The sequence below is a fragment of the Cebus imitator genome, unplaced genomic scaffold (assembly GCF_001604975.1).
Source record: "Cebus imitator isolate Cc_AM_T3 unplaced genomic scaffold, Cebus_imitator-1.0 Scaffold32, whole genome shotgun sequence".
Lineage (NCBI taxonomy): Eukaryota > Metazoa > Chordata > Mammalia > Primates > Cebidae > Cebus > Cebus imitator.
Window position 1 is genome coordinate 8,258,634 of NW_016107347.1, and position 18,763 is coordinate 8,277,396.

Below are 18,763 nucleotides of genomic sequence, written 5' to 3' on the forward strand. Positions count from 1 at the left end.
ATTTTTAGCTATTTAAAAATTTTTAAATTATTAATATTATTGATTGATAAATTATAATTATATACATCTATGGGGTATAATGTGACGTTTTGATATATGTATACAGTGTGGCATGATTAAATCAGGCTAATTAACATTCATCACTATCATTTTTTATAGTGAGACATTTGAAATTTACTTTTATTTTGAAATATATAATGCTATATATTTCTACTACAATGACTACTATTGATTGTAGTCATTCTGCTGTGACATAGATTTCAAAACTTATTCTTCTTGTCTACCTGAAATTTTGTACCCTTTAATCAACAACTCGCCATTCCCTTCCTCTCCCCTACTCCATGCCTCTGGTAACCATCATTTTACTCTCTATTTTTATGATTTAAACTTTATTAGATTCCACATATAAGTGAGGTCATGTAAGAACCCTTTCTCTTTTATTTCTTCTGCTTCAGTCTGTCTTAGAACATCTTTCAACATTAATGTACATGAAAGCTACACAAATCAAGGCACTTTTATTAATGTTATAGAAAAGGCTAGTATTCACAAGGGGAAAATTTCTTAAACCAGTAATTAACCTTTGATCTCAAGATGTATTATCAATTTCCAATTAAAACTGACAATGCCAATCCTTCTCTGAGAAAGAGCTGCTTTGGAGGAAGGACCTAACATTTCTTCTATGTGGTTATATAATAGCAGAGTTCGAAGAACAAATTAACATTCAATGAGGAGGTCAAAGCAAACACTAGGGAGCAGGAGGATGGTCTGTCATGACTCTTCCAAGGTTTTAACATTTGTTTTCCACTTTGGAATTTGGTGCTCTAAGGAGAAATAGTGTCTACTATGCTCAGAAACAGAAAGAACATGGTGTGAGTACAAGGGTTGTAAATGATGCTCAATATACTAAGAAAAGGCCAGAATCTTGATTATATAAAGTCCTCAGCTAAATTCCAGAAATGTTTCATAAGTGCATTGGAGCAACAGCTTAACTTAGAAGGAGAGTTATAACTGGGTATGTAAAATATGCATGTGGAATATGTTGGGTACCATTTTTTGAAATATTCCTGACAAAGTTCTGCAGAATGTTGATGTGTAATTACTTTCTTTAACTCAGCTTAATTTCTTTATTAATAGTGGTTGATTGCTGGGCGTGCTGGCTCATGCTTATAATCCCAGCACTTTGGGAGGCCGAGGTGGGTGGATCACGAGGTCAAGAGATCAAGACCATCCTGGTCAACATGGTGAAACCCCGTCTCTACTAAAAATACAAAAATTAGCTGGGCATGGTGGCACATGCCTGTAGTCCCAGCTACTTGGGAGGCTGAGGCAGGCGAATTGCTTGAACCCAGGATTCAGATGTTGCGGTGAGCCGAGATCACACCATTGCACTCCAGCCTGGGTAACAGGAGCAAAACTCCGTCTCAAAAAAAAAAAAAAATAGTGGTTGACTTGTTTATTCGGTTTTGTTCTTACCAACTGAATGCTGCAACTGATTAAACTGAAGGTATAATCTCTTATGTTTTGTATGATCTGGACCTGACTACAGAAGCAATTTCCCAGGGTCACCTAAATCCCTGTTAAACTGAATGACAAATTAGGAATCATGATACCAATGAGACTCAATCTATAAGCTGTTGTGTGAATATGATGATCATTATTGTTGCTTTTCTTTTCTTTTTTTAAATTTTTTTGAGACAGTCTCACGCTGTTGCCTAGCCTAGAGTGCAGTGGTGTGATCTTGGCTCACTGCAACCTCCACCTCCCAGGTTCAAGTCGTCCTGCCTCAGCCTCCCGAGTAGCTGGAATTATAGGCATTTGCCACCACACCTGGCTAATTTTTGTGTTTTTAATAGAGATGGGGTTTCACCATGTTGGCCAGGCTGGTCTCAAACTCTTAAACTCAAGTGATCTGTCTGCCTTGGCCTTCCAAAGTGCAGGCCACATAAAGTACAGCCGTGAGCCACAGCACCTGGCTAATGTTAATTTTAATATTAATATCTAATATTACAGCTATTGACTTTAGAAATAAAATAAATGACAGATAATAGTAGTTACTTTTATTGAGTACTTCTTACCATATCAGAAACTGTGCTAAATGCTTTATGTGCATGGGATGATTATTATCATTCTCATTTTATGAATGCAGTCATGCTGTTTTTTGAATTCTTCCCTGAGACATCTAACCTCTTGTCAACTAAAATTTGGGCTTGTCTAAAACCTCAGATATGTAGATTTTTACAGAACTAGGTGAGTCTCATAAAATATTTTTTCCCGAATAGATATTCTAATACTCGATAGTTTTGATTTGTATACAAAATTCACTGTGAAATTTAAAAATCTACCCACAAAGATATTATCAGAGTAAAAAATGTAAGCCATATTTAGAGTCTTTTTAACTTTTTAAACCTCAGAAAGATTTTACATTGTTTTAGTAACAACATCATCATAATATAAGATGCTGTGCTGTCTTTGTAGGGAATGGTGGAACAATGGATGATGGGTTGCTATCATAAATACAATCAGGACTGTGAGCTGATTTCAGGAGAGGAATTGAGCATCCCTTATTTCCTGCCACATTGCTCTCTGGCAGGGATTAGTTAGGGCTACAGAATAAATATTTCCTTGTGGAAGGCTAACTGCTCTTAGAACAAATCTTCAATCTTCACCTGTGTCTCTGGAACTACTTCACTGACCAGCCCAGATTATGTGTGATTTATAATTCAAATAAACATTGATTTATATTTAAGATATATTTTATTGAAAATTTTTAATTATACTAACTTTAAGTTAAAGATCAGTTAAACCTGTATTAGTCCATTCTCACATTGCTGTAAAGACATACCTGTGACTGGGTAATTTATAAAGAAAAGAGGTTTAATTGGCTCACTGTTCAGCAGGCTGTACGGGAAACATGATGCTGGCATCTGCTTGGCTCTTGGGGAAGCCTCAGAAAATTTACAATCATGGCGGAAGCTGAAGGGGGAGCAGTCACCTCACATTGCCAGGCAGGAGAGAAGGGGGAGAAGGTGCCACACACTTTTTTTTTTTTTTTTTTTTTTTGAGATGGAGTCTTGCTCTGTCGCCAGGCTGGAGTGCAGTGGAGCGATCTTGGCTCACTGCAACCTCCGCCTCCTGGGTTCAAGCAATTCCTCTGCCTCAGCGTCCCGAATAGCTGGGACTACAGCACGCGCCACCATGTCTCCCTAGTTGTTTGCTTTTGTTTTGTTTTTTTTAGTAGAGACAGGGTTTCACTATGTTGGCCAGGATGGTCTTGATCTCCTGACCTTGTGATCCACCCACCTCAGCCTCTCAAAGTGCTGGGATTACAGGTGTTAGCCACCGCGCCAGACTGGTGCCACATACTTTTAAATGACCAGATCTCATGAGAACTCAGTCACTACTGGGAGGACAGTACCAAGGTGATAGTACTAAACCATGAATGAGACACCACCTCCATGATCCAATCACCTCCCACCAGGCATCACCTCCAACATTGGGGATTACAGTTTAACATGAGATTCGAGTGGGGACACAGATCCAAACCATATGGAAACTTTTGTTTCATATCTTCTTTAAATACCTAATGAGTATAATAGTCTCATGGAAAAAGGAAGCCCTGGGTAACCTAACGAACAACTCACTCACTGCTGTCATGTCAGCTGCAGACCTCCCAAGCGAGCACTGCTGGAAGAAAAAAAGAACTAGCATCTCAGTTCTATGTCTTCCTGGCTTCATACACTGACTCTTCTTCAAGGGAAGAAGCAAGACCCATTGTTGGGTCTGACATATGGCTAGTTACTAGTTGCTTTCTCCTTCACTTCCAGTCCTCCGGTAGTAGGAGGTAGTAATAAAGAGAGCACGGATGTTTAATAATAGGACACTATTAACCAAGAAAAGTTGGGATTTGAGTATGACAATCTGCAGACATAATGTGATAGAGTGACATTAATAAAATAATATACAGTATATTGAATATACTCAAAATAATATATAGAGTAAAAATAAATGCATTAAAGAAACTATCTGTAAGACACTATTGCAAAAATAAGAAGACTGTATTTCTAACATTAACAGTAGCCATTTCCATTTAGAGATATAAATGTGTGATTTTAAGTTTCTGCAGTAAGCATAAATTACATTGAATAAGGAAAAGAGTTGCAGCTATTTTGAAATAATTTAATGGATTAGTTCACATGGCCAAATAAATAGGAAATACTCCATTTAAACTCAAAATGTAATAAGATAGTCTCTGGAGGTCATAAGGCCAAAACTGTATTTGTATATGTGTTATACCCTTACCTTATTCCATAAAAGATTTTTTAAAGCTTTCTTATAGATTTGGTAGATATTTTTATACCTCATCCCAAAAAAGCTATGTCTCTATGCTTTTAAATAAAACATTTCATAGTTAGCATATGCATGGACATTTTGCTTTCCCATGGTGAATTTGTTTCATTTTATTTTATTTTATTTTATTTTATTTTTTCCCGAGACGGAGTTTCGCTCTTGTTACCCAGGCTGGAGTACAATGGCGCGATCTCGGCTCACCGCAACCTCCGCCTCCTGGGTTCACGCAATTCTCCTGCCTCAGCCTCCTGAGTAGCCAGGATTACAGGCACGTGCCACCATGCCCAGCTAATTTTTTGTAGTTTTAGTAGAGACGGGGTTTCACCATGTTGACCAGGATGGTCTCGATCTCTTGACCTCGTGATCCACCCGCCTCGGCCTCCCAAAGTGCTGGGATTACAGGCTTGAGCCACCGCGCCCGGCTTCATCTTATTTTAAAAAATAAAACAGTCACATATTTACAGAAAAGCTGGAAGTACCGACAAAGGCTTTTTTTTTTTCTTTTGCTTGAAACACTGTAGAGTAACTTCCGATTTAGTGTCTCACATTTCTTTAGTTGGATCACCTACAAACAAGGAAATTCATTGGTATATCCAAACAAATCAAGATTAGGAAGTTAAGATTGATACATTATTATCATCTAATATTCAGAACCCATTCAAGTTTCTCAGTTGTCCCAGAAATGTCTTCTATAGTGAAATAATTTATTTTAGAATCACATATTGCACTCAATTGTGTTTCTTTATTTCACTCTAACATTTCCTTAGCCCTTCTTTGACACTTTGAAGTCCTATAGTGTTATTGTATCATAAGTAGGCACTTTGAGGTAACAAAGTAAATGATCCTTCCTTAGGATTGTCCATAAAATTAAAAAACAACATATGACCTTCTCAACTTTAGTCAGTTTGAAAGTAGGAGACCTGGTTTCATATCCACACTCTGCAACTGAAAAAGCCTTTGCTCTACCATATCCACAGTCTTCCCTCTAGAGTATAGACCTTAATTAGAAAGGTAGAAAAATATTGAAATAGGTGAATGAGAAGAGAAAAGTAAAAACATGGCTAAGAGACTGAGAATTGGAAATGTGCTGTTTCTTTCAATCTTTATGAGGCTTAAGATGGGGTTTTGGAAGAAGTAAAATTTATGACATACTTTATATTATGTCTCTGTGACCAATGTATGTGTTATGGAGATAATTTGATGCTTTAGTTCTTTAAATATTTCTTCTTAAATAAATCCATTCAGTCCATTAACCATAGTTAATGTTTTCCCACTGGTTTGTACATGTCATAGCTAAAGACCAATGTAGACTAGCGGGAAGGAGAAAAAGAAAAATTAGTACATTCATGAATTATTCTCTGTTCTACTTTAGACAAGCTAATTTTCCTTAAATTATCAGGTTCTGTCTTAATCATAGGTCATTTGTGGTTATCAAGAAATAAATGTTTGTATTTTTGGCCTTCACAGCCTTACGTTTGCCACTAAAAGCCAAATTCAATTAGCCTTTTAACACCTTATCACAAAACATTCAATGTGGAAATCAAAATTTTTAAAAAATGGATAATTCTTAGATTATAAAATTGTTCTCCAAATAAATATTAATTAAGACTTGAGGAAGACTGTCCTATTAAATTAACATTCAAATGTTATAATCATATAAGGAGGGTAACTTATTTCCTGAATAATCATTTTAGAAATTAAAGAGCACTTATAGCACCCTGGGTGGGTAAATGAAACTTCATCCCAAACACAGCCCCAAAAAAAATCACCACCCAAGATTACCTTTCATTTTTTAAGACTAGAGAGTAAAGGATTATACTCCTGTGGTATGACGTGCACCATCTTTGGATTTTCCGGTAATATAAATGAAAAGAAGAAATAGCTTAAGTTTTATAAAGACTGTTGTTTCACTCTTTTCACCAGTTTAAAGCAACTTGCTTGCTGTACTTTATAATTACAATTTGTACATTAAAAAATTTAAATTACCTTAGTAATAGATTCTCCTTATAAAAAATTGTAACTTTACAGATCAAACTGAAGTACCCTTTGATTATTCCCTTCTCCAATGCTTCCATCTTAGTCTTCTTTCCAGAAATAGTCACTGTTAACAATATAATGTTTATGCTTCTAGACTTCTCCATAGCATTGCCCATAGAAAAGATATCAATGTATGTATTTTAGCATAAATGACATATACATTATTTCACCTAACAACATGACTTTGATATTTTTCAGTACAAATAGGTTCACTTCATTTTAGAAAATTGCAGCATGGTCTTCCATAGAAAGGATGAACAATTATTTCTTTAGCCATTCCTGATTTTGTGAATATTTAGGTTGTTCTGAATTTTCCAGTTATAAATAATATTTCGATGAAGATCCTTGTACTTGCTTCCTCAGTATCTACTCCAACAGTTAGTTGACACTGAGGTAGATACTACCTGTAGAATTTTGAGGTGACAGGGTGTGCAAAATGATTCATGAATATGCAATACTTGTATTTAAATTCCTTCAGCAGTGTATAAATATGCTTACTAAATTTAAATTTGAATTTTCTCCATCAAAGTGAAGTTGAGTACAGTTTATATAATTCTTGATTATTTTTATTTCTTCTGTTAGTTATTAGTTTATATTATTGGCCTATTTTTCAAATAGATGATTTTTTCTTTCTTTAAATGATTTGTTGATTCTAATCCTTCATTATTATTTAGGTTGAAATACCTTCTCCTATTACATGTCTTTTCACTTTTATACTGCTGTGGTTGATGTAGTCAATCTCATTATATTTTCTAGTTTTTTTTTTTTTTTTAGCAGCCATTCTAGTGGCTGGTAGGTGGTCTCTTGTGGTTTTTGGTTCACATTTCCCTACAGACTAGTGATGTTGAGCATCTTTTCATATGCTTTTTTTTTTTTTGAGACAGGATCTTGCTCTGTCTCCCAGGCTGGAGTGCAGTGGCGCAATCTTGGTTCACTGCAACCTCCACCTCCCGGGTTCAAGCGATCCTCCCACTTTAGCCTCTTGAGCAGTTGGGACTACAGGTGTGCACCACTATGCCTGGCTAATTTTTTAATTTTTAGCAGAGATGGTTTTTTCCATGTTGCCCAGGCTGGTCTCTAACTCCTGGGCTCAAGCAATCTGCCTGCCTTAGGCTTCCAAAGTACTGAGATTACAGGTATAAGCCACCACATCTTTTATTTTATTTTCTTTATTTTCTTTCATGTCTTTTGCTTTTTGTGTTTTATTTCAGAAGGTCTTCCTGATTCCAAGACACCACACATTTGCTTACATTTTCTTCTAATAATTGCTTATCATTAAAAAATTTTAAGTCTTAATTACAATTTTGTGAACAGTTTAAGATAAAATCTAACTTTTATTTTTCAAAAATGGGTAACTAGTTTCATTGATTTGAAATGTTGTATCATTATTTTACCATTGATTTGAAGTTCCACTTTTATCATATTTCATAAATATATGCGTTCTATAGATACATGTATACATATATGAATACATATTTATCATTTAAATAAACATATTGGTTGGTTCTATAATTAGTCCCCATTTTACAGACGAGGAAACTGAGGCACAGAAATATCAAATACTGTAACTTGCCCAACAACACATAGTCAAGAAATAGTGGAGCAAGAAATCAAAATTACTGATACAGATTTAGAGTCTATGGCCTTAAGTGACTATACTTTCTATAAATTTTCTATTTGTTTGTGAGTCTGTTTCTGGACTCTATTCCATTTCTTCCAACTACTTGTGTATTATTGCATTAATTCATTAATTTCCCTTCCAATTACATTTTAAAAACAATCAATGGCAATATATAGAAAAGTCATTGATTTTTTTTATGTTGTTTTTGTATCTTGCTATCTTGCTGAACTCTCTTCTTAGTTATAGAAGTTTTTCATTTGATTATCTTGAGGCTTCTATAGTTTTCTCTGTAAGTAATAACAGTTTGCCCCTTATTTTTCAACACTTACTGATATGATACAACTTACTGTGGTTTTACTTATTTAATTCCACTGGCTAGGATGTCCACTCTAATGGTGAATGGTAGCATAGCAGAGAGCATTCGTGTTTTGTTCTTGACCTTACAGACAATATTTCTTTTTTAATTTTTTTTTTTTTTAAACGAGGTTTCGCCATGTTGGTCAGGCTGGTCTTGAACTCCCGACCTCAGGTGATCCGCCCGCCTTGGCCTCCAAAGTGCTTGGATTACAGGCGTGAGCCACCACGCCCGGCCAATATTTCTAATAAGTATCATATTTGCTGTATTTTGGGATAGATACTCTTTATTAAATTAAAGAATTTTCTTTTTGTTCTTAGTTTTTATACACATAAACAGATGCACACACGAGTATATTACATATACACACATAATCACAATTGTCTTTGGGCATCTATTGAAATTGTTTCTCTCCTAAATCATATGACTAAGTTATCATATTGTATTGAATCATATTAGTTGTTCATTATTAAAAAGCTATCTTTTGTATTCCTGGGATAAACCTTACTTGATCATAGTGCATTATCCTTTTAATTGCTGAATTTAAATTTCTAGTATTTTATTTAGCAATTTGCATCTATGCAAGATTTGCTATGGCTTTCTTTCCTTATGTAGTTCAGTTTGAAAATTTTAAAAACCTTTTGACAATTTCTTAAAAGGATTTTTATTTTTTTAAATGGTTGGTCAGAGTTACATTTGAAATTTTGTGGACATGGTTAAATTGGGGGAGAAGAGAGTATATTTGAATATCATTCCAAGTTTTTTCTACCTTTGTTGGATTGATTTTATTTTCTTCTACTTTTTTTGTAATATTGTAAAAATTATAAATTATATTTGTGTTTTTCTACTAAATTCTATTTAATTAGCACTTGAATGAAATATATTTTCTATTAATATTCAGAATTGGTCCATGTTTCTCAACATTTATTAAACAAGCCCAAAATTTTTGTGTGCTTTAATTTTACTTAAAGTTTTCATTCCCATTTCAATTCCTTTCCATATTGACCTAATTTGGCAGTTTACTCTACACTGTTATTTTTAAAATTTCTATCATTGTTGCTTTAAAAAATCAACACATATCTAGAATTAATAATATAATTTATGGATTTTTTTATTCACCATTATTTCTCAGAGTTTCCTTACTATTATATTCATTTTTATTTTGGTTGGCAAAATTATATCAAAGGATTATTGTGAGTGGTAAAGTTTCTGGTTTCTTCACGTTTCATTTTCATTCTTGAATGATAGTTTGGTTGGATATAAAATTGCAGGTTTAACTTTTTTTTCTTGTTCCTTTGATTTTGTTCATTTATTAACAAGAAAATTGTGTAGGAGATTTTGTTTTTTTCTTTCCCAAAGATTTTAGTGTTTGTTTTCTTTATTCCTGGTTTTTGGAAATATTAATATAATAGCTAGGTGTGCATTATTATTTAAATTTATCTTATTCAGAACTTGGTTGATTCTTAAATTGTGAATAAACTAATGTATATGTTACCTTCCTTCCATTCCTGTTAATATCTTAGTAGCTCCAATTGGGTTGATGATGGCACATTTGAGTCTATTTTATATAATTCCTAACTTTTATTTTGTACTTTATATCCCTTTATCACTTTTTATTGCATTCTGGAAGAAATTTTTGGATTAATATTACAGTTCAGCAATCTGTTCTTTGTGTCCATTCTCTTACTTGACCTACTTATCTAGTATTCTATTTAAAAGAGCAACATTTTAATAGTTGTAGTTTCTAATTGATTATTTCCTATGGATTTAACATTCTCTCACGTATCTCTGTGAATATGACTTGTTAATTATTCTGAAGTCCTTTTCTGACTTTATTAATTCCTGGCTGTAAGTTCTTCATGTTTTAAAAACAAATAAGTCTATTATATTTCTTTTTAATGGTGTTGGCCTTCCTCCAACGCTTAGTGACCCCTGAGTGTTCATCTTTTAGCTGAGACTCTTTATTAGGCTCTTTGTTCTATGTGGTTCTGCAGGCTGCTTAGAGAGGGACCAGATTTGCTGCTGGAACTGTATTTCAGTCTGTTTTCAAGAATGTATGGGAGGGGATGAGGATGCCTCTGGCAGGGTGCCTCACAGACTAGCTCCTGATAGGGGAGGAGCTGTCTTATTCCTATTGGTAGCTCCAGCTATTCAGGGCATTCAGGATACTGCTTTGTTTCTGATTCAAGCTTCCATATCCTTGACTTCCAGCTGGAAGCAATAACACCTGTTGCTTCTCTTTGACTCCAAATGTGGCCTAAGTTGGTAGAGGGAAGGTGCATGCTTCAACCTTACTGTTCCCACTGCTGTCCTGTAACAAATACTGTCTGTTGTCTTAGGCCTCCCTCTTGTCCTTCGTATCCATTCCCAATGTTTATTGGCAGCAGTCTCCTTGTTTTGAGCTGGTTTTAAATCCTCCTACTGTCAATGCTGTTGGTGTTTTGGTCATGAAGTCCTTGTCTACACCTATGTCCTGAATGGTTTTGCCCAGATTTTCTTCTAGGGTTTTTATGGTGTTAGGTCTTATGTTTAAGTCTTTAATCCATCTGGAGTTAATTTTAGTGTAAGGTGTCAGGAAGGGGTCCAGTTTCTGCTTTCTGCACATGGCTAGCCAGTTTTCCCAACACCATTTATTAAACAGGGAATCCTTTCCCCATTGCTTGTTTTTGTCTGGTTTGTCAAAGACCAGATGGTTGTAGATCTGTTGCGTTGCCTCCAAGACCTCTGTTCTGTTCCATTGGTCTACATCTCTGTTTTGGTACCAGTACCATGCTGTTTTGATTACTGTAGATTTGTAGCATAGTTTGAAGTCCAGTAGTGTGATGCTTCCAGCTTTGTTCTTTTTGCTTAGAATTGACTTGGCTATGCGGGCTCTCTTTTGGTTCCATATGAAGTTTAATGTGGTTTTTTCCAATTCTGCGAAGAAGGTCATTGGTAGCTTGATGGGGATAGCATTGAATCTGTAAATTACTTTGGGCAGTATGGCCATTTTCATGATATTGATTCTTCCTAACTATGAACATGGAATGTTTCTCCATCTGTTTGTGTCCTCTCTTATTTCGTTGAGCAGTGGCTTGTAGTTCTCCTTGAAGAGGTCCTTTACGTTCTTTGTTAGTTGTATTCCTAGGTATTTTATTCTCTTTGTGGCAATTGTGAATGGAAGTTTGTTCTTGACTTGGCTCTCTTTAAGCCTGTTATTGGTGTATGGGATCAAACACCGCATATTCTCACTCATAGGCGGGTGTTGAACAATGAGAACACATGGACACAGGGAGGGGAGCACTCACTACACACTGGGGTCAGTTGGGGGGAAATAGGGGAGGGACGGTGGGGGGTGGGGAGAGATAGCAAGGGGAGAGATGCCAGATGTAGGTGATGGGGAGGAAGGCAGCAAATCACACTGCCACATGTGTACCTATGCAACAATCTTGCATGTTCTTCACATGTACCCCAAAACCTAAAATGCAATAAAATAAATAAATGGGAAAAAAAATCCTCCTACTACCACATACTTTCTGTCTTCCAATGCCTTCTCAAAGTTTATGTGGTCCTCCAAAGCGTAATACAATTTCCCGTCTATATGCATTAAAAAAATCTCTCTACAATTTTGAGGTTTCCAGTGGGAAAAGGAGGCTACAATCTATTTCCATTCTACCACCTTGAAATGGAAACCAGCATGTAATCTTCAAAACTTTGGGAGGATGTTTTAAGAATGAGTTTAACAGACCAGTTTGCAGGACTGCCATTTATGGTTGTGTATGCCGTTCATTGTATGAAGGCATCCAGCTGAGGAGGTAGCTGAAGGCTGAGAGCAAGCACACTGCTTCTTCCCATCTGTCAGAAAGTAACTGACAGGCAGGAGGAACCCCTTTTTAAAATTTATACTAGAATGTCCTGTGGGTCAGCAGTCGCCCTAGTCATTTGAGCTTTAAATTACATTATGTTTGATGCATTTTGACCTAGGTATAAACCTAGGTCAAAATGCATCAAACTATTCATTGGAAATATGCACAATTCCTTGTACATCAATTATGCTTCAATAAAGCTGGAAAAAAAAGAGAAAAAAAAAAGCGAAAAAAGTAAAAGAAATTTTATTATACAAGTAGCAAAGTGTGTAAAATGTCCTGTTTAATTTAGAGGATAAATTTTTAAGGTTTCATACTGTACAAATTGATCAAGATGATATAAAAGCTTTACCTTAACTGACAAATAACAGTAATTCTAAAAGAAGATGCATTCATGAACAGGATAGTTAAAAGGAGAAAAAAGTGTTAAAAGGAGACAGTAACCAGCTGTTAATCAACTTTTCTGATAAACAAAGTGGTATACTCTTAGGGAAAGCCCCAGGTAGAGAGGCACAGGGAGGAATTAAAGCTGTGCTGTCTAGCACAGTAACTACATGTGGCTATTCAAATTTAAATTAACATAAAATAGAAAATAGAAATTGGGCTCTTCTGTATCATATAGCTGCATTTCAAATGCTCAGTAGTTCCTTATGACTAGTGGCTACTGTACAAGACAGCACAGATACAGACTAGTTCTATCTTCACAGGAAACTCTATTGGATATCACTGACCTAGTTGATCTCTTAATTTAGGTTCTGTACATACCAATAGTTTTACCTCTGTAGACTAATACATTAAATGTAATCCCAGATTTTAATTGCCAGGGAGTCTAACAGGAAGATGGAATATGGGTCCATGCTAAGTACAGAATAAGGATTCTGGAATCAATAATATTGTTGGTGAATGGATACATGAATGAACCTAGCAGTAAATTCCCACTATTTGATAAAATACTGCCTTCATTTATCCAGTCATAAGCTCAACAAATATTTATCTAGTGCCTATCACATGTCAGGTACTACTTCAGGCACTTCATCAGTAAACAGACCAAGGTTACTTCCCTTCTGGAGTTTACATGCTGGAGGGTGGGGTGGATATTGTGCATAGTAAATAAGTAAATCATATCACAAGTGTTAAGGTGGTAAATGTTATGAAAAATAAAAAGTAAATCAGGGTAAGGGGAATCAGGAGTGCTGAGTGTGAGTAGAGAAATGAAGATTGTAATTTTAAATAAGATGGCCAGGGAACACCTTATGGAGCAGGTAACATTTGAGCAAAGACTTGAAAGAGGTGAGGAATAAGCCATATGAGTATCCAGGCAAAGAGCAAGCCAGGCAGAGAGAATAGCCTCGGTGGGCCTTAGCCAGGGACATGCTTGGCAGTTCAAGGAACAGCGCGATGGCTGGCATGGCTGGAGCAGGTGAACAAGGGAGAGAGGAGTTGCAAAAGAGGTCTGAGAGGTAACAGATGGACACATCAAGCAGAGTCTTGTAGGCCATTGTAAGAATTTTGATTTTACTCCTTTTGAGAAGATTTTTTAGCAGAGAAGGAACATGATCTAAGATTTTTTTTGTTACAGCACAACTTACATATTTCAAGTGGACAAAAAATTAGTATCACTTTTGGAATCTTAAGATAAATTGTCCTTGAATGGGAGCTTCCTTTCCAGTACTTTGAAGTCTATAAAATGCACCTAGAAAATTTACTAGTGTGGAAAATGAAGACTGCTTAAATCCAATGAGGGGAAGGAGAAGAGCTTGTGTGTGTGTTTTTTTTTTAATTGCTGTGAAACTGTCCTTCAGGCAGCTGAAGGAGCTTCATATTTTCTTTAGAGATTATTAGGCGCTGAAGCTCTTGCAGGACAACTTTGATGCTATATGAATTCTGCCATTTTGCTAGCATTGATATGGTCAGTTTAAAGGGTCCATCACTTTATTAGAACTATTAACTCCATTCATGTTAATTTCTGTTACAAATCTTATAAAAGGGGGTGTTTCTGGTTATTTAGGTCCACATTTTATTTTAAGGCTGTATATTCTGTTTTCATACATTGTTCTTAGAGGCCCAGTTGCCAACCCTGTGCATCTTGTGTCATGTCTTCTTCATCCTCTAGACCCTGGTTAACGGGGCGGTCTCCTGCTCCGTTCTGGTTTTCTTTGAGTTCCTCCAATAGTTGGAAATTGCAAGGGACTTTTACTCCAGAGCCTGTGGCAGCTGCCATTTTGTGTTGTTGTTGCTCCTTGAGTTAAGTTTTGAAAGGTGAAGTCTAGCTCCTATGTTAAGAGGACATTATTATAAGCCAAGGACAGAAGCAAGAAGGCTGACTGGAGGCTGTTGCAATATCTAGGTGGAAGATAATGGTGGCTAGTTGCAGGGTGGTAGCAATAGTAATAGTGAAAAGTGGTCAGATTCTGGATATATTTTCTATGTGTATCCGTAAAAGTTCTGGATGGGTTAGATTTGGCTGTGAGAGAAGGGGAATAGTCAGAGTTTCAGCCCAGCAGCTCAAACGTTGCAGTCAGCATTAATGGGGGGTGAGGATGGCCACAGGAGGAGCAGATAGACAGTAAGTCCAGAAGTTGAGTTTTGAACATGTTATGTTTGAGACGTTTATTAAACAGGGAAGTAGAAGAGTTGAATGAGCTGCTGGATATACAGGTGCAGATTTGGGAGAATAATATGGAGTTGAAATAGTAGGTAAGCAAATATATTCCCTGTTAATGAACCAAATTCTTTGTACATCAGAAGGCAGACTTGGCTAGCTTTGAGTTCAGGTAAAAATATAATTTTATTCTTAGCATGAGCTAGGCTACCTGTTAACAAATTTTGCTTTGCAAACATTACAAAATGTTCAGGCATTAAGTTCAGTTTTTAAAAGGAAATATTTCCTGCAGATATGGAGGTTTAGTGTGCAGAGTTTGTTTTTTGTGATTTTCACAGAAAGCACGTGAGCATTTTTTGTTAATATCAGTGCTATGTTAGGACATATGCTGGTATTATTTTCTCCCAGACCCATAATATTTTTAGCAGTTAAACCCAAATTACTGTACTTTAAATATACTTCATTTACCATGGCAGCATAATCTATTTTTAGTCATTGGGAAGAAAATTTTGATGTTAATTAAAAGAATGAAATAATAAAATGTAAGTACTTGAGTATTAGGCCTGAGTCTTATAAAAGCAAGTTAATCAAAATTGTGGAGCATTATAATCTTAAAAGGATGATGTCAAGGGTCTTATGTCTTGGATTCTTAAGGACAGACATGAAATAGTCCAACATCTGTGCCAGAATGACCTCTGTGAAGCATAATATTTCCTTTTAAATATTTAGACATCATGATAGTTTTCCATGGTTTTAATTCATAAAATATGGATTTTTAAAAACCCACAGAAGCATAGCATTTTTTTCAGCTGTCCCCTCCTGTCTCAGCCTTGCTTTTAACCCCTATTAACTCCTAGTGTGAACAATTTAACTAGCACCTTCTTTCAGAAACATGACCATCTACAAACATCTCTGGATTAGGAAATGACAAGGAAAAGTTCGCTGACTCTGAGCTAGGGTCATGAAATCTAAAGGTATTAATATGAATAAACTAAGATAAGAAATATCGATAGCTCATTTTGGTTTAACTTCATTGCTTTCATAATACTTTTAATGTATTTTCCTCTTGTTAAGACTCTGGCTGTTTTCTAGGTCAAATATATTTTAGTGGCCCACGCTGTGCAAAGAACCCTTGTTTTATGATACCCAGAAAACTGTTTTGGAAGTCTTAGAAGAATCGTGTGAGTTAACATAGGAAACTCATTCAGTCTGTTTATTTTCAGCTGATTTGCTTTCCTAGTTGAGTAATACAAAACTGGATATTTATGTAAAAGAAAAGATATTTTGCTATGTTTATACTTGAGCATAATTAGTTAGTTATTTTTCTTTCTCTTTAGTTTCACCGCCACCACACAAACACAGTAACCAATTAGGTTATATAATAGAACACGAAAATTCAGTTGGCTTGGTTGCTTATTCTGTATACTGAATGTTAAATGGAAAAAAAATTTTAAGTTGAATATATGAAACTTTTCTTTCCATGAGATTATAAGTTAGGGAAAGGGGGCACGGGGCACAATAGTGGGCTTTACTTTGTGCACTGAGAGCAGCAATTCTAAGATCCACACATACGCCAGAACATGGAACTAAACGCAGGCTCTTTGGCCCTTTGCTCGCAGATACATCCTTTCTCGCTGATCTGTTTACTCTCTACCAAGAGCCAAGTGTATCATCTTCGCATTTCTTGTATATGTCATGCTTATTTTCCATTCTGTGGCCACTATGAAGACGTCAGGTATAGATGAAATTATGTGACTGAAAAATAAACATCTGAGTAGCTACAGCCTTTGACCCCTCTTCCCATTCCCCTACCCCAGACATTCCCCCTCCACTTAACTGCTCTTGGCCCACTATTGTTATGAGGTGGGTAGTGGAGAAGTGGAGATGGTAGAAAGGTGATTTATTTGGAATGAGTAAAGGGATGGAGGCAGCTTGTATAGAATGACCCATCTCTGTACCCCAGAAAACAATGGATTAACAGGAGAGTAAACACAGACTGGGCAGTGGGCTTCGCTTGAGTTTGAGAGATAATTTTCTAGAATATATATATATATATTTGTATATATATACTCACACACCTATGAGATTTAATTTATAAGATTTAATAAGATTTGCTCTTATTTGCAATTATTTTTTATTAGCAAGATTTATATTAATGGGGTACACACCAGGATTTGCAAACTAGTTCTTTACAGATGATATCTGTCCTGATTGGGTCAGTGTCTCTTCTGTTTAGCCAGTGACTCTGCCATTCCAGCTGTGCAGCCTCTGCCCTGGAATTCTCTGGATTCCTCACAATACAGAAGACAAAGGGGTCAAGCTTGGTGCCTCAGAGGACCCCAAAGTCACTTCAGCACTGTAGCTGGCATCCTCAGAAACTCACTTTGGCATTATAGCTGACATCCATTCTGATTGGTTGTTAAATATTTAAAATCCCACATGTGATTGTGATATATCTGGAACTGGGCCCTAAAGAGATGAGATACTTAGAAAGGGCAAGTCCATGTGGGCTTCATAGTTGGTAGGAGGACAAAGAGCGGTGGTAGGAAGTGTGGAAATAAATATGGCGCATGAAAAGGAGACTGAAGGGTGTGAGAGGAGAGGTGAAGACACACTGCTGAGGAAGGGCACTGTGAACAAGTGTTGCCTACATCTGCATGGCCTGGGACAGCCAGGCCTTCTTGCAAGGACCTATCCTCACTTGAAAGTTTTGTAGGCACCTTTGAGAAAATACTTCCTATTGCCTCCTCTGAGCATGCACACCCTGTCTTCTCTTCTGCTGAGTACATGTGTTGCATGCACACACTTTGCCCTTGTTGAAGCAGTGCTCAGTAAGAATTCTTGAATGTTTGCTTTCTAATGTGTATGTCCAGGCAACTTCATGCACTGAATCTGGAAATTAACTAATTTATCACCTTCATTTTACAAATGGGGGAATCAAATGGGTATAAAGAAATCAAATAATTGCTGTATGGCCCTCAAAACCGGGATGATTCTCCAACTAACACTGTAGGTCTCAAACTGGGAAGGTTTCCTGAGGGAAATTATGTTACAAATCAGGACAAACTTCTCAATTGGTTCTGTGCTTTGAGAAAAATGAACTTTGTTTTTTTCTTTCCCTATGAAAGCTTAGAAAAATATTCAAAATATTACACTGAGTAAAAAAATCCATATGATGACATTAAAAATATATATGTGAACATAATTTTAGGCAAAGGAAAAATTCTATGCCGAAGCCAATAAATTATCATGAGCAGCAATTAAAGAATAGACTCTGGATCCCAAAATGCTTAGGCTCAGATTTTAGCAGAGCAATATTTAACAAGTTACTTAACTTCTCTCTGCTTTGGATTCCTTATATGTTAAATGAGAACAGCGTACCCTTTTATAGAGTAGGTCTGATGATTATGCAAGATAATTTAGCTTAGAGCAATGTCTAGCACACAGTATGGCTGCTTGTATTTTTATTATTACAGTTTTTGTGGGCTGAGGTTTTTTACAGACCAGATTCAGAGAATAAGAGGAACTTGATTTCCTTCTAATCAGAATGGGTAAGTACAAAAGTGAAAGGTCAGGTAGAGAAGGAGGTCGTGTCGGGTTATCACAGTAAACAGTAAATCCTACTTGAGTTATAAACCCAGCATGTTAACCACAGAAAAATTTGAAGGCACTAAATATTTCTTAACAAATCAGCTTGTTTGGGCCAGTTCTATTTTTATCAGCATGTCTTATCTCTCTTATAAGCAAATCATGTCCAATCAAAGCCAGAAAAAAACAAAGCTAACAAGTATTCTGACTAAACACTTTTTTTGTAGCATTCGGAAAACTCAGTCTTTTATAGTCTTTTGGCCATATCGTCTTGGTTATCTTCTGAGATGAGATGCATGAAAACCTATAATTAGGACTGGGACTCACAATGGAATCTCAGAAACAGAAGCCAAATTACTATTTCCAAA

At 36.1% G+C, this 18,763-nt stretch overlaps 1 protein-coding gene and 1 pseudogene across 2 annotated transcripts in view; one reads left to right on the forward strand and one right to left on the reverse strand.

Moving 5' to 3' along the window:
- The window catches only part of FILIP1 (filamin A interacting protein 1), a 199,929-nt gene that overhangs the window by 15,653 nt on the left and 165,513 nt on the right, over nucleotides 1-18,763 (forward strand). The gene's annotated exons all lie outside the window — the stretch shown is intronic.
- LOC119470480 lies at nucleotides 13,982-14,426 on the reverse strand (annotated as a pseudogene).